Source organism: Salmo salar, chromosome 21, assembly GCF_965601325.2.
Source record: "Salmo salar chromosome 21, fSalSal1, whole genome shotgun sequence".
NCBI classification, from domain to species: domain Eukaryota; kingdom Metazoa; phylum Chordata; class Actinopteri; order Salmoniformes; family Salmonidae; genus Salmo; species Salmo salar.
Window position 1 is genome coordinate 24,899,369 of NC_138311.1, and position 15,739 is coordinate 24,915,107.

The 15,739-nt window shown below is 42.3% G+C and overlaps 1 pseudogene; it reads right to left on the minus strand.

The window, feature by feature from the left end:
• Positions 1-3,002: 3,002 nt before the first annotated feature.
• LOC106581987 (POU domain, class 3, transcription factor 3-A pseudogene) lies at positions 3,003-6,668 on the minus strand (annotated as a pseudogene).
• Between the last annotated feature and the right edge of the window lie 9,071 nt (positions 6,669-15,739).

Below are 15,739 nucleotides of genomic sequence, written 5' to 3' on the forward strand. Positions count from 1 at the left end.
TGGCAGCTACTGGAAGAACAGCTAGACCTCCTTCCTTGAATTTTTTCTCTTTCTCTGAATCCTAAAAAAAACAGTTAAGCAAAACTGTGTGTGTGTGTGTGTGTGTGTGTGTGTTTACCAGAGGTAGAAAGGGAGATGCCAACTGTCCTCATATACAACAGTATTCCTGACAAACCCATCATCTGATAGATCTGATCCCATCTCAACACCTTGCGCCACTCAGAGGGGGCTCTGACACGTTGTCACCTTGACAACCGCTGCTGAGGTGAGCAGCCAGCTGCTATAGCCGACCTCTGCTGGCAGCGTGCCATGGAGCTGCGGTGCGCGCCTGTCAAGAGGGCGTCATGCTGCTGGAGGAAACAGTGAGCGATAAGCAAAACACAAACAAGCATCCGTGATGCAACTGATCGGTCAAAACGCAACAGTCAATAAACATGCTTAAATGCTCATTTGCCTATCGCAATGAAATGTAGCCTAGGGTAGGCCAATGCCTGCTGTGCATTGGGAAAGTATTCAGACCCCTTGACTTTTTCCACATTTTGTTATGTTACAGCCTAATTCTAAAATGGATGAAATAGTTTTTTTCCTCGTCAATCTACAAACAATAGCACATAATGACAAAGCAAAAACAGTTTTTTTGTATTTTTTGCAAATGTATAAAAACAAAAAAATGGAAAAATCACATTTACATAAGTATTCAGACTCTTTACTCAGTACTTTGTTGAAGCACCTTTGGCAGCGATTACAGCCTCGAATCTTCTTGGGTATGATGCTACAAGCTTCGCACACCTGTATTTGGGGAGTTTCTCCTATTCTTCTCTGCAGATCCTCTCAAGCTCTATCAGGTTGGATGAGGAGTGTCGCAGCCCAGCTATTTTCAGGTCTCTCCAGAGATGTTCGATCGGGTTCAAGTCTGGGCTCTGGCTGGGCCACTCAAGGACATTCAGAGACCCGAAGCCACTCATGCATTGTCTTGGCTGTGTGCTTAGGGTTGTTGTCCTATTGGAATGTGATCCTTCGCCCCGGTCTGAGGTCCTGAACGCTCTGGAGTAGGTTTCCATCAAGGATCTCTCTGTACTTTGCTCCGTTATTCATTCCCCCGATCCTGACTAGTCTCCCAGTCCCTGCCGCTGAAAAACATCCCCACAGCATGATAATGCCACCAACATGCTTCACCGTAGGGAAGGTGACAGGTTTCTTCCACACGTGGCACTTTATGAGAGCAGAGAATGTGCTTTTTACTGAGGAGTGGTTTCTGTCTGGCCACTTTACCATAAAGACCTGATTGGTGGAGTGCTGCAGAGATGGTTGTCCTTCTGGAAGAGTCTCCTATCTCCACAGAGGAACTCTGGAGCTTTGTCAGAGTGACCATCAGGCTCTTGGTCACCTCCCTGACCAAGGCCCTTCTCCCCCAATTGCTCAGTTTGGCCAGGCAGCCAGCTCTAGGAAGAGTCTTGGTGGTTACAAACTTCTTCCATTTAAGAATGATGGTGGTCACTGTGTTCTTGGGGACCTTCAATGCTGCAGGAATTTTTGGTACCTTTCCCCAGATCGGTGCCTCGACACAATCCTGTCTTGGAGCTCTACGGACAATTCCTTTGGCCTCATGGCCTGGTTTTTGCTCTGACATGCATTGTCAACTGTGGCACCTTATATGGGCAGGTGTGTGCTGTTCCAAATCATGTCCAATCAATTGAATTTACAAAAGGTGGACTCCAACCAAGTTGTAGAAACATGTTCAATGGAAACAGGATGCATCTGAGCTCAATTTTGAGTCTCATAGCAAAGGGTCTGAATACTTACAGTATGTAAATAAGGTATTTCAGTTTTTTATTTTGAATATGTTTGCTAAAATTTCTAAAAACCTGTTTTCACTTTGTCATTATGGGGTATTGTGTGTAGATTGATGAGGGAAAAAATATGTTTATCCATTTTGTAATAAGGCTATAACATAACAAATTGTGGAAAATGTCAAGGGGTCTGAATACTTTCTGAATGCACTGTAATGGTCAATAGTTGCAAAGCCTAACTAGCCCTATCATCCTTACTATTAGGCCTAATAAAATATATAGGCTATTTGTAAAGTAAAAAAGTATAGACTAAAGCCTACAATGCAGAGGTTATTGAACACAGAACTGGGCTCAATCAGAGAACTTAGCCTAAAACAAAATCAGAATTGGCTATAGGCTTTAACAAAATAATGTAGCCTATTATTTCATGAATAAGCCTTTTTTGTCTATTTTACTGACAGGCTTCATAATAACGTATAAAAACAACATTCACAATACAAGAAGGAATAGCAAATGTTAAGAGAAAATTGAATAAATTGTTAAAACTATTTAAGATATGAGGAATTAGCCTATCACAATTTCAGGCTACCAGAAATTTGTGAAATTCAAATTATGATGAAACTCCAAACCACTTCAGATCAAGCATAGGCTAACCCTTTCAAATTAATATGGGTCAAATATATAAATAAAGCTATATATATATAGCCTATATATATATATAGGCTATGCTATCGGTTAATCGCTGAGTTCTCTTTTACACCAATTGCTATTCTATTCTGTTCAGTTTTGTTCTGTGATTTTCTGTTTTAGTATGTTCTAGAATGTTCGGTTCGGATATTCTGTTCTAGGCTTATTCCATAAGTGCACCCTAAATAAGCACTTTTAAGCCGACATGTTTCCTAACAGCGTGTGAACTGACTAAAATAAGTAGGCCTAATCTAACCGACTAACTTGTCGGTTTTAATTTAATGCAGAAGACAGAGTGAAGTGCGTGCTTTTTACCACGGGTTCAATTGAGTTGCTAAGCAACTACCTTGGTATGGCAAATCATCCGTGAAATGTAAGTCTTCTAAAGCTGGATGGTGCGTTTTGTCCCACGCCATGAAAGAAGTTTGAAAGTCTCAAAACTAGGCCTAAGCAAAATTGAATAGCCTAATAAAGTGGGGGAAAACGAATGCATCATTAGTTCTAAGAAAGAAGGCACACAAAAACTAAAATGTAGACTTTATTTAAATTGCACTGAAAGCGCATAACCTGTAATATGAAATAAGCCTATACAAACATAATTTCACTAGGCTGTTGATTACGATTTAAATGTGTTATCAGACCAAAACACTTCAAGAGTTTACACGAAAAGTTGTTCTTATTTCGGAAATTGCCTATTGAGCTTTCCTATTCATGTATAGCATATAGTGCATTCATTCGATCCAGCTGTACTTTGTTTTAGGTCGGTGAGTTGGACGGCAAGTTTTGTTTCTCGCTTTGAAAAGGTCAGAAGGTCGAGAGTGAGCACCCTGCCTGCAGTTTCCTCTCAGTCTATTGGCCTATATTATAGATCAATTAATTATATTTTCATTGAATAAAGATTGTAAATCATAAACTCTCACATCGCAGGCATCGATTAGGCCTATGCCAAATATTCTGCGTGTCAGATATTCAGAATTAGTCTATACTTCATTCTGTGAGCTGACAATGACATTGAAAACACAATGGTTGGCTATCCTCTATGACAAATGTATTGTTCTCAATAATCCTTCATAAAATAACCACTAAAAATAAATTACTGTCAAAGTCATCACATAGAACTATACAAGGTTACAATAACAAACGACACCGACGTCAGCTTTTGGGAATGAGTGATCCTTTGAAAATATCATCATTGAATAAAACGGTAAAGTCATGAACGACAAAATAACACAGGCCTAATGCAACGTTTTGAGGGGAAATACATTATTGCTCAATATAGTACATTAATTATAACAGAAAGTCAACATGGTGAAGACAATTCCAATTGTTAAAAAATATTGTCATTATAACTTGTTTGTAAAAACAAAACAAAAAACATAGACATGGACTGTTTGGGAATGTCATGTGAAAACCACAAGCATCTTCAACAACTGCAGAGGGGAACATTTACAACAGCATTATGTGCTGCAAAGGGGACAAAAAAAAGTGTGTTTGATTTATTTTGTTCTAAAATATGAAATATTACACAACGTGAAATATTACACACAAAACAAAGAAGGGCAATCATGTAAAAGTTAAAGCTTATCATTGTTTTTTACGTGGGGCCAAAGAACTGTAACAATCCTTTTGGTGAAAGCATGGCATGTTCCAAATAAAATAAAAGGTAAATATGCTGTACACACACACATTTTATTGGAATATATTTCAGGCTGAAACCTGATTAAGATTATTTCCTAAATCCTAATGCGCCAAACATTTACATGAAGAAACATTACTTGAAGAGTTGACCCTCTCATTGCGCGGGCCATTCGATCGTGTGTAATGTCGCATATGTTTTAAGTTAGGCTACTCCTTTCCTAAAGACCACGCCGTTGATCTGTTGGTTGGTCAGGTTGGAGTAATGTGGATAGGAAAGGTTTGTGTCTTGTTTCATTGTTTATCATGTAAAAGGTATTATTCCCACTTGGTATTGCTAGTATTTTCTCGGCCTAGACAGTGCCTTATTGCAGCCTAAAGAAATATTATTGTCCTGTGTTTTGTTATTTTCTCACGTATCGCTGAACATTCGCTTGCAGTCCATTGAGGGTGACGGTGTGTCTGAGCTCATGTTGCCGACCTGAGAGTACTCGTCCTCCGGGCTGTGTGGAAGCCCCGGCGGCGTCATCCTCTTCTCCTTCTGCCTGCGGTTGCAGAACCAGACCCGGACCACCTCCTTCTCCAGCTGCAGACTGTCCGCCAGAGAGGTGATCTCCTGGCCAGCGGGTTTGGGGCTTTTGAGGAAGTGGCTCTCCAAAGCTCCTTTGACGCTCACCTCGATGGACGTGCGCTTTTTCCTCTTCCTGCCCTGCGCCGCGATCTTATCGATGCTGGTAGGGCTACCGGTGGTCGAGTCGGCCTCTTCCAGCCATTTGTTGAGCAGCGGCTTCAGCTTGCACATGTTCTTGAAGCTCAGCTGCAGCGCCTCGAACCTGCATATCGTGGTCTGTGAGAAGACGTTACCATACAGGGTGCCCAGTGCCAAGCCCACGTCCGCTTGCGTAAAGCCCAGTTTGATCCGGCGCTGTTTGAACTGCTTCGCGAAGTTCTCCAGGTCGTCCGAGGTCGGCGTGTCCTCGTCGGACTGCGGGTCGTGGCTCAACCCGGTGTGGTGCTGCTGGTGATGTGGATGCTGGTGGTGGTGATGATGATGACTGCCGTGGTCGAGATCAGGGGAGTCCCCCCTCACCATCCCCGGGTGCATTAGGCTCCCCGGTGAGCTGAGCATTCCGTTAACCGTGAATCCCCCGGGCTGGGAGTAGATCAGCGACTGTTGCTGCTGCTGCCCTTCGGAAATGGAGGCTATATGCGCGGCTGAGGTACCACCCCAGGCTCCTGGGTGTTGTGCCTGGTGGGAGCCCAGATGCAGAGACCTGTGCTGTAGAGCGGAGCCTGAGTGCATGTCCTCCCTGCCAGAGTTTCTCTTCACATCCTGCGGCTGCGGGCTACCCGTCATCCCAACGGGGCTGGAGGACCAGGGAGAGCCGGCCTCGGCAGCTGCCGCAGCGGCATGAGGCAGGGCTGTCATCCACTGGTGGGCATGGCTTAACATGTGTCCCCCGTTGCTCGTTGCCATAGCGCCCTGCATAAAGTCATTCTGCATCATCTTCACGGAGGGGTCCCCTCTGTATCCACCTGACACCGAGGTGACTGCGGTGCTGCCCCGCTGCATGCCACCGACCCCCCGGTCTGAGTGCACGATGGAGCCGGTGGATAAGATCCTATTGCTGGCCAGGTATGGACTGGAGGTGGCTGTTGCCATTCCCCAAACCATAAAGCCTGTGAGTTATCGCCCTCTTCCCTCGTTGGATCAACTTCTCTTCTCAAACAGAATGCTCGTATCCAATAATAAATCAAAACTATGACAAAACGTGGTGAATGTTGCGTTATACTATATACCATAAAATGGAGATAAAAATTATTCAAAAGTAATCCAACAAAAATATTCACAAAAATGCAAATGAAAGTTAATGTTTTGTTTATCGATGAATGGAATTAAATAGTATTTACGTTCCACCAGTAAAAAGTCGGAGATTGGTGCATAAAGAATCTTTACGCATTCAATTTAGAGATTTTTTTTTTTGTGAATATATGAATAAAAAAAATGAAAAGTTTTTTGCGTCCTGTAAAGTTCTACTGGACGTATAGATTTAGTAATCTCCCACAAACTGACGCTCTCTTCTAGGATCCCTGTCGAAGTAGGCTTGTTGGAGAAGGACCATTCATTGTCACTTTGTAAACACTCCTGTGGCTCCTCGGCTGCTCTTCTGAAGTATTTGAAGCTGCACAATTCCGAATGATACAACGGTCTACGTAAATGCTTGTATCTATTTTCTTCCTTCACTCTTTCTCTCCTTCCATCTGACACTTGTATCCGTTCCTCCCTGGAAGCGCGTGGACACGCGAGTGTTTACCCTGTGCCAAGCGTGCGCACGCCGTTCCCATCTTCCCCCAATTACCAGCGGAAGTGGAGAGCAGGACTCCCGCTGATTGGACGATACCCAGAGAGAGGGATTGGCACGTCTCGAGAGCTCGGTGCGCTGCCTCGGGTGCTCGAGGTAAGGTTCCCTTCTCTGAGAAAAACAACATATGCATTGATTAGATGATCATAACAATAACAGACTGATATTGATCATATTGGCATTGTAATTGGTAGGCTATTATATGGCTCCTCAGTGGCGCAGCGGTCTAAGGCACTGCATCTCAGTCTGTATCACAACCGGCCGTGATTGGGAGTCCCATGGGGCGGTGCACAATTGGCCCAGCGTCATCCTGGTTAGGTTTTGGCCGGGTAGGTCGTCATTATTAATAAGAATTTGTTCTTAACTGACTTGCCTAGTTAAATATTTTTTTTAGCGTAGCCTACATTTTAATTAATATAAGTAGCCACAAAACCAATATTAGGCTTAATAGGCCTAATGATAATAGTATTTTATAATTTATCATAACACAATTATCGTTGTCATAATCAAAAACAATCATAGACTATAAGTCCACAATATCCATAATCTCACTTGCTTATAATCAAATAGCCAAACATGCGTCCACTAAACGGTTAACATGGAATTGATGGTTTGATGAAGGAGGTTTCCAGGCGGAAACAAGCAATCTCGCTGAACCCCGGAGAGCGAGAGAGAGAGAGAGAGAGAGAGAGCACCCCCACGAAAACAATGCCAAATTGAGCAGTCCTTTGGGGATTGAAGGGACACACTCTGACTCTCGCCTTTCTAACTCCAGTCAGGGATGTCAGGCCCGAACAACGCAACAAATCTGTTTTTCCTCCTCTGTCAAATAGCGTAGCGGCGGGGACCTGTGCCAATGATACTCAGGTCGGCTCTGGATAGATACTCAGGGGTTCTGTACGCCACTTGCATCTTAATGCTCTCTCCTTTTCATACTGAAGCAAGACCCACTGGGCGTGAACCGGGTGCACTACATTTCTACATGAGGCAAGCCAGTTAGTTTTTTTCTATCTTCGGGAGAAGTGTTATTTTAATAGAATGTTTCCAGAGTGTGTGCGAGTGATGGTAGGCTAAATCATTAGCTTTCTCCTAATATTCCCAGCCACAAGATTTTCCCAGTCTTAAAAAACAGAACTCTTAACACACGGAGCATTCTTTCAATTGAAAGAAGAGACATTGCATGGAGACACAACCAGGTGCAGCCAAATACATTTGCAGCCAAAACTCATGTTTTCTTTCCTGGAAGATTTCTCCTGGATTTGATTCAAATAAGTTTTGGGGAAAAGTAAAGCAAAAAGTAAACATTTGTGTGTACATGGGCTCGAAGGATACTCTGCATGCCAATGGGAGCTTTGCGTGAAAGTTCGAGTTGTGCGCTCATGGCCTTAAAGTCCCAGTACAGTCAAAAACGAAATTTTCCTGTGTTTAAAAAAAATATATTTCCACACTATGGGATAATAATGTAAAATTGTGAAAATTATGATAATGCTATTTTAGTGTAAGAGCTGAAATGTCAGCCTGTTTTGGTGGGATCGAGTTTTGGCATGTCTGGTGACATCATCAGGCAGTAAATTAAGTTAATAGATCAATAACAAAGAGCATTCCAAACCTCTCTGCCAATAACAGATAGTTTTCAGTTTTCCCTTCCCTACTCAGACCACTCTCAGACAGTCCTAGCAAAAATCTTACCTGAGAAAATGGTCATTTCTAAGAACGATATTTTTTTTTCATTTTAATTGAAGTTATTGTCAAATTGTATTCCAAGATCAATTGTCGGAATTATAGTGTAGGCAAAACGGACTCCAATGCACAATATGACCGACCGTGGTAGCCCTTTCTCCTATTCAGATCACCATGGAAATCGGGTAGGAGTGTTAAGTATGTCTCTCCGAGTCCCTATCAATTGGGTGAGCTGCCCTCGCGCATTCAGTTTTAACCCGCGAGAGACAGCAGCATCATAGGGCCCCACAGGCGACACAAGGATTCAATGCATGGATGAAAACAAAAATATAAAAGTCATCAATGTTACAAACCCTGGACTGAGTCTAGCTTATAGCCTAGACCTAGGCTATTCGGGTATTTCGTTACAAATCAAATGGCATAGCACGTATGCTTTTTTTATATTATTATTAGAATAATAATTTAAAAAAACAAGTTAACGAACATAATCTGGATGAAATGTAAATGAAAATGTAGAGGGATAGGCTATTTCAACCCATGAAACAATATAAAACGAATAATGTAATAATACAACAATAGTATGTGTGTGTGTGTTTACAGGTGATATAGGCCTACGTCAACGTGTGTAGTACAGTGTCCTCCTGGATCAAGCCCATTTCAGAATGTTGACATCTTATATTTCTCCCTCCCCTGAAAACGTTTATCATTGCTACTTATGCCCGTCATCACCAAGACGAAGGCCTGAATCATCCAAGCGAAATGCAACCCGAAAGTGCGGTTGTCATTACATTTTTGAAACTTAATTACCGACGACCAGACAGACACATTTTATTGCACTTATGGGACGCATAATGTACTGCTCTCACCTCGTTTACATGCGCTTTTTCTTATCTGAGTTTATGCGTTAATAAGCCACCCTCATAAGCACAGGGATAATTTATTTTATGCTGTAATTTCCACTAGAGGCCTTGTCCTAACGTATGGTATGCATCATGTCTAACGGCAACTGACAAAACAGAATAATATTGGTTTAATGACCTTTGTTAAATTATATAAACCTCTGCAATCACCAGTACATGAATACCATAGTTAGATATCTGGGTCTTCCCTTTCAGGATTACACAATGTACAGTAGTAGCACAATGCAAACTCCATCTCACACTCTATAACAGCCTGCACCCCTCTCATCACACATATTTAGGGCCAGGAGTTTTTCCGACCAAAATCCCTATAGTCAATAATAGGGCCCAAAGTTTTCACAGGTCAGGTGGTGTGGTCAGGAGAAACTGGCACTATACATAATGTGTTTCTCTGGGACCAGTAATGTTTACCATGTGTTGTGTTGGCGTGGTGTGGAGCAGACCAGTGTTGACTGTTTGATATTCATGGAGGAAGCTGGGTGGAGACCTTCTTGTGATGCACATATTTTAGCCCTTTCTTCTCTCATTTGCTCTCTCTGGCTCTTCATGTCTCTCTTTGGCTCGCTCTCCCTCTCTTCTCTCATTAGTTTTTTTCTCTCTGTCTATCTGCTCCCCATCTGTACTCAGGGCTGCAGAAAAGAGGTGCACTATACACTCCAGTCCTTGAGGGCAGCAGGAATTTCCCAGGTCCCATGCTCCATCTAACCTTCTCTTTGACTCGCTCTCTCTTTTCAGGTTCTGTCTTCCATGGTTTGTCTTCATTTCCCTCTTTCACTGTCTGCACCCCTCCTCCCCCCTCCTGCCCTCTCTCCATTCCTCTCCCTCTGTTTCTGTCTCCAATATGCACAGCGGTTGGGCTACTCTAGCTGCAGGCTATTTTCTTTGGTAGACTTTAGCGATATGCAAATGCAGCAGTTCCCTTAACAAAAAAACACATAATGTCACGATATGGGCATGCAAAATTTCAACATGTGATACCATGAAACTACACATGACAACATTTGAATGTTTTTCACATGTAAAACTGCTAATTCGATTTTCACTTGTGAATGTTTTTCATGTGATGCAATTCCACATGTGAGAGTTAGATATTCCCATGTGAAAGTTTTTCACATGTGAAAGTGCAAATTCAATTTCCAAATGTAAAAGTGCAAATTCAATTTTCACGTGAAAAACTTTCACATGTGAAAATACAATTCCACGTGTGAGAGTTAGGTTTTCATATGTGAACATTTTTCATGTGAAACTGCAAATTTCACATGTGAATCTGTAATTCACGTGAGGTGGATACATTATTCTCCTAACTTGTGAAAAGGTGGTGTTAACATGTGAACTGAATTTAATACATACAGTTTCACATGTGAACAACTGACCTCACATGTGTCACTTTTGTTTTCAGCTCAACATTTGAAAACAGCTATTTCACATGTGAAAATGTGATTTCCACATGTGAAAGTGCACATTTCACATGTGTTTTTTGTAAGGGAAGTAATAAAATGGTATGGGGGTTTTAAAGTAAGTGATAAGCTGTTCATCAAAAATAGTGTAAACATCTTTAATCAATGTGAATACGTTTGACATGATCACTTAGGGCTGACTTTTCAATATGACCCCACCTAGGGATTTGAACTCACAACCTCTGGATTTGGGAAACACTGATCTTTCTGCTGTACCAAAAAGTGTAGCATTCTCAGAATTTCCCTACAGATTCATAAGCTATAATACATGGGTATTTAGCAAAACAGTGCCATCTGCACTTATTTATTAATTAATCTGACTATTCTCTCATCATTGATTTAATTGACTTATTTCAGCAATTTGAGGGTTTTCTGTATAGTTGTCTAATGTTGGTGGGGCATATTATTTGATTTAAATGTTACTGCTGAATCACTATAATAAATATAATCATTTTATTAAGTGTACCTTTAACAACTCTGAGATCTACTTTGAAGTCTAAAGTGTAGGAATACAGATTAAATCAGTTATTGAAACAGACATGGTGGCATAGCAGGATGATAGGAACACTGTGAACCAAAAGGTTGTGAGTACAAATTTCAGGTGAAGACATGTTGAATAATAATGACTTTATAAAAAAACATACACAATGTAATCGTGTGTGTCAAATATGTCAATTGAAAACAACGCTACTTTGTGACTTTCTGGGAGATCCAAACAGCTTGTTTCTGTTTGCCATGCATCACCTGTGAAAACTGGTGAAATATCATCATATGTGAAGTGTTCCCAATCCTCATGATTTCACGTGAAATAAAATTGTACATGTGAAATCCATTTTTTCCCCTGTAATGGTTGAGAACTGCAGAGGAGAAGAAAAGAGGAGCACTGCATCAGTGTTCCTGGAGTTTTCAGCTCTGAGAGACACATGGTTAGCCTTTCTCTGTACATCTCTCTATCAAAGGAGTGGTACAGGACTTACCGACAGGAGAGAGAGAGAGAGAAAAAGGAAGGAAGAGGCAGAGAATTTAGTTGTCATTCATCCTCCATAGTTATTATGGCTCATTTGGTTATTCCCTCCCTCTGCTGCACTCTCCTGTATCTAAAAGAGATGGAGTCAAGACCAGATGGGACCCCTGGAGGCCCAGACCCAAGACCCCAAGTTGTTGATTCATCATGGAGAGCTTGACTGGTTCATTGGTTCATATATGACAATGTGTTGACATCTCTTCCAGTATCAATGAATGGTACACACTTCCCTTGTTTCACTCCCTCCTCGACCCTCAGGTTGACCACAGTTGAACCTCTCTCCCGCTCCCTATGGGGGGTTACTATTGCTTCTCTCTGCCCCATCATTCACACATACACAGCATCTGAGACTGATACAGGAGTTACTGCTCATCATGTGCTCTCTCTCTTTCGCTCCTCATTTTCCAAGTCACTCTCTGAGAGCTGTCTTCTCTCTTTCTCCCACACATACAACTTCTTTCATTTGTCTTTCAGTCCCAGGAGTAGAGACTCAGGCTCACCTTACTGCTCTTTCTCTATCTCTCTCTCTCCACACCTCTTCTCACTACACACACATACACCCACTTTCATCTTATTTTTACTCCATTGTAATTCCTTAGAGGCTGCAGGATTCCTATCCCCATTCAGGGATGGCCCTTACTCTTTGTCCCCTTGTAAAGCTCAGACATGCCGGTAGGATTGTCAAATGTTTGCCTGCTGACAGTACTCAGCACCTCTGAACAGAGTGTCGACAGTCTATCTCTTTTGTGGTCACACAGCAAAGACCTTGGAAGTCGTCAGCCACTCAGCCTTGTTAAAATACTCCAAACCAGAAGGTGTCAGTAGCGTTGTTTGGCAATGCATATCCGTGCGTATTACTTATTGTCTAGATTCCTTGCTATCTGTGCCAATGTTCCTATTTTGTAGAAAGCCCTTGTTGATACTAGCCAGATGTCTACAACTAGATAACTACCTAGCAAGATGACGAAGAAACTATTTAATTCACTCTCCATAATCCCATACGGCAGTGCCAGCCCATAGCCAAATGTTTAGCTAGCTGGCTAATGTTAGCATATTCACTAGCTAGCAAAACATAGCTAGCTAAGGACACTGCTTACATTGGCTCCATCTCGTGGGGGTTCGTGCTCTCTGATTTGCTCAAAGTCAAGTTGTTTGCCACTGACGAGCATTGAGATTCTACAAGTAGAATCGGTAGGTTTGTCGGCACCTGGTCGGCACGCAGCAGGTACCGCTTTTGTTCTAGCAAGAGAAGGAAGGGCCTCCTACTGTGATAAGTAACTGTCGGCAGCCTATCGGCAGTGAGATTCTCGGTGTGTTTCATGCTTTAGAGAGTGTGTGTGTGTGCTCGTGTGTGTGTTGAAAGAGGAAAATAAAAGACTCTCTATTTCCCACAGAGCTCTTCTGCCCTTCCCAGCTGCCCTTCATGGTGTAATGTTAATTAGCTCATTCATATACACAGTTTTAGTGCACATAGACAGTGATGTCATAGTGATGTCACTGAGCAGTCAAAAGGCGCGTTCCTATGCTTAAACGTTGCTGATGCCTGCCAGATCTTACAATGCCTTCATACGTATTTGAAGTATCAGCTAACCACATCATATGTTATAGCAATTTGTCAGTCGATGACACAGTCGATGACGTGGCACGCATCCATTGGTTGTTGCATCACCTCGCCTAAAGTCATAGGGTCAATAAAGGTGTGTGTCAATCAGAGATGTATGAACAATGTATGTCTCTCTCTCTCTCTCTCTCTCTCTCTCTCTCTCTCTCTCTCTCTCTCAAAATAGTTTGACAACACTTTGAGGAGTGAGGAAGAGGAGGAGGAAGACAAGGTGAAAGGACTAGATTGATACGTTTCACTCTGTTTTTAAATAAATAAAAATCTATCACTCTTCCTCCTCCTTCTCCCCCTCCTCCTGTTCTGATTGGGAGTGTGTCCGACCTTCATCTCATCCCTGAGCCAGAGACAACCCTCACAGTAGGAGACGCCTTCTACCCACAATTCCCTGCTGCGTGTTTCTACCACAGACAGAGGGAGTCACAGAGAGAAAGGGAGAGAGAGAGAGAGAGAGAGAGAGAGAGGGAGGGAGAGATGGTGGAAGAGGATGAAAGGGAGCGAGAGAAAGAGAGAAAGAAAGAGTAAGAGAGAGCGAGAGAGAGAGAGAAAGAGAGAGAGGAAAAAGGGAAGCTCTACAGTGATTATAACACCAGTACGTAGTCAGTGCCCGTATCCAAATAGAAGAGAAAACAAAGCATGTTCATTAAAATGTACTAGAACTCCCCACAGACATCCAGAGAAGAAGGAGTGGAAGTGAAGCCGTAGTTTTTAGCTTGGTTGTTTGGGCTGTGTCAATATCATTGATGTATGTAGGCTACCTCTTCTATCTTGTCAATAGTTCATCTAGAAAATACCTGTTCAGCTACAAGTAGGTCCTCAAAGAAGAACATTTGGGAAGCCCTTGGAATACAGCATTTTGATGTGAACTAATTAGGGAAGGAGGGAACAAGGGAACGAGGGAGGACAGGAGAAGAGGGAAGAGGGAATCCTATTTATAGCTCTGATTGGAACACAGTCAATTACCACCCACCGCTGTAGCCCAAATGATCAGGCCAAATGGACAGATGCACTGGTTAAACGTTGTTGTGGGGTAGTCCATTATGTGTGGATGGGGGTGGCTAATGTGTGAAAATGATATTCATTAATTTCACCACACGATTTTCACAAGGGTAAGGGGAGTTTTGAGGTATGACGAGAGAAAGACACCATTCACTGTATAGTGTGTGCGTGTCACACCTGATGGCAAATTATGTAAGGAATAATCAACGAGGAGCTATGCGTTCTCTGGAAAATAATGAATGACATCAAATTAAAATCAAATGTTATTTGTCACATGCGCCGAATACAACAGACCTTACTGTGAAATGCTTACTTACAAGCCCTTAACCAACAATGCAGCTCAAGAAATTGAGTTCAGAAAATATTTACTAAATAAATAAAATAAAAAGTAACACTATAAAATAACAATAGCGAGGATATATATATGCAGGGGGTACCGGTACAGAGTCAATGTGCGGGGTACAGGTTAGTCGAGGTAAATTGTACATATAGGTAGGGGGTGAAGTGACTACGCATAGATAATAAACAGCGAGTAGCAGCAGTGTAAAAACAAAGGGGGGGGGGGGGGGGGTGAATGTATATAGTCCGGGTGGCCATTTGATTAATTGTTCAGCAGTCTTATGGCTTGGGGGTAGAATCTGTTAAGGAGCCTTTTGGACCTAGACTTGGCGCTCCTGTACCGCTTGCCGTGCGGTAGCAGAGAGAACAGTATATGACTTGGGTGACTGGAGTCTTTGGAAAAAGAATTGGGCCGTCCTCTGACACCGCCTAGTATATACATTGCTTTCTGAAAGTATTCAGACCCCTTGACTTTTTCCACATTTGTTACATTACAGCCTTATTTAAAAATGTATTACATTTCAAAAAATCCTCAACAATCTACACACAATACTCCATAATGACAAAGCGAAAACAGGTTTTTAGACATTTCTGCAAATGTATTACAAATAAAAATATAAATACCTTATTCACATAAGTATTCAGACCCTTTGCTATGAAACTCGAAATTGAGCTCAGGTGCATCCTGTTTCCATTGATCATCCTCGAGATGATTCAACAACTTGATTGGAGTACACCTGTGGTACATTTAATTGATTGGACATGATTTGGAAAGGCACACACCTGTCTATATAAGGTCCCACAGTTGATAGTGCATGTCAGAGCAAAAACCAAGCCATGAGGTGGAAGGAATTGTCCTTAAAGCTCAGAGACAGGATTGTGTCGAGGCACAGATTAGGGGAAGGGTACCAAAAAATGTCTGCAGCATTGAAGGTCCCAAAGAACACAGTGGCCTCTATTACTCATAAATGGAAAATGTTTGGACCCAACCAATACTCTTCTTAGAGCTGGCCACCCAGCCAAACTGAGCAGTTACCATACCAGGAGGTGATGCAGCTGTTCAGGATGCTCTCGATGGTGCAGCTGTATGACTTTTTGAGGATCTGGGGACCCATGCCAAATCTTTTCAGTCTCCTGAGTGGGAAAAGGTGTTGTCGTGCCCTCTTCATGACTGTCTTGGTGTGTTTGGACCATGATAGTTTGTTGGTGATGTGGACACCAAGGAAC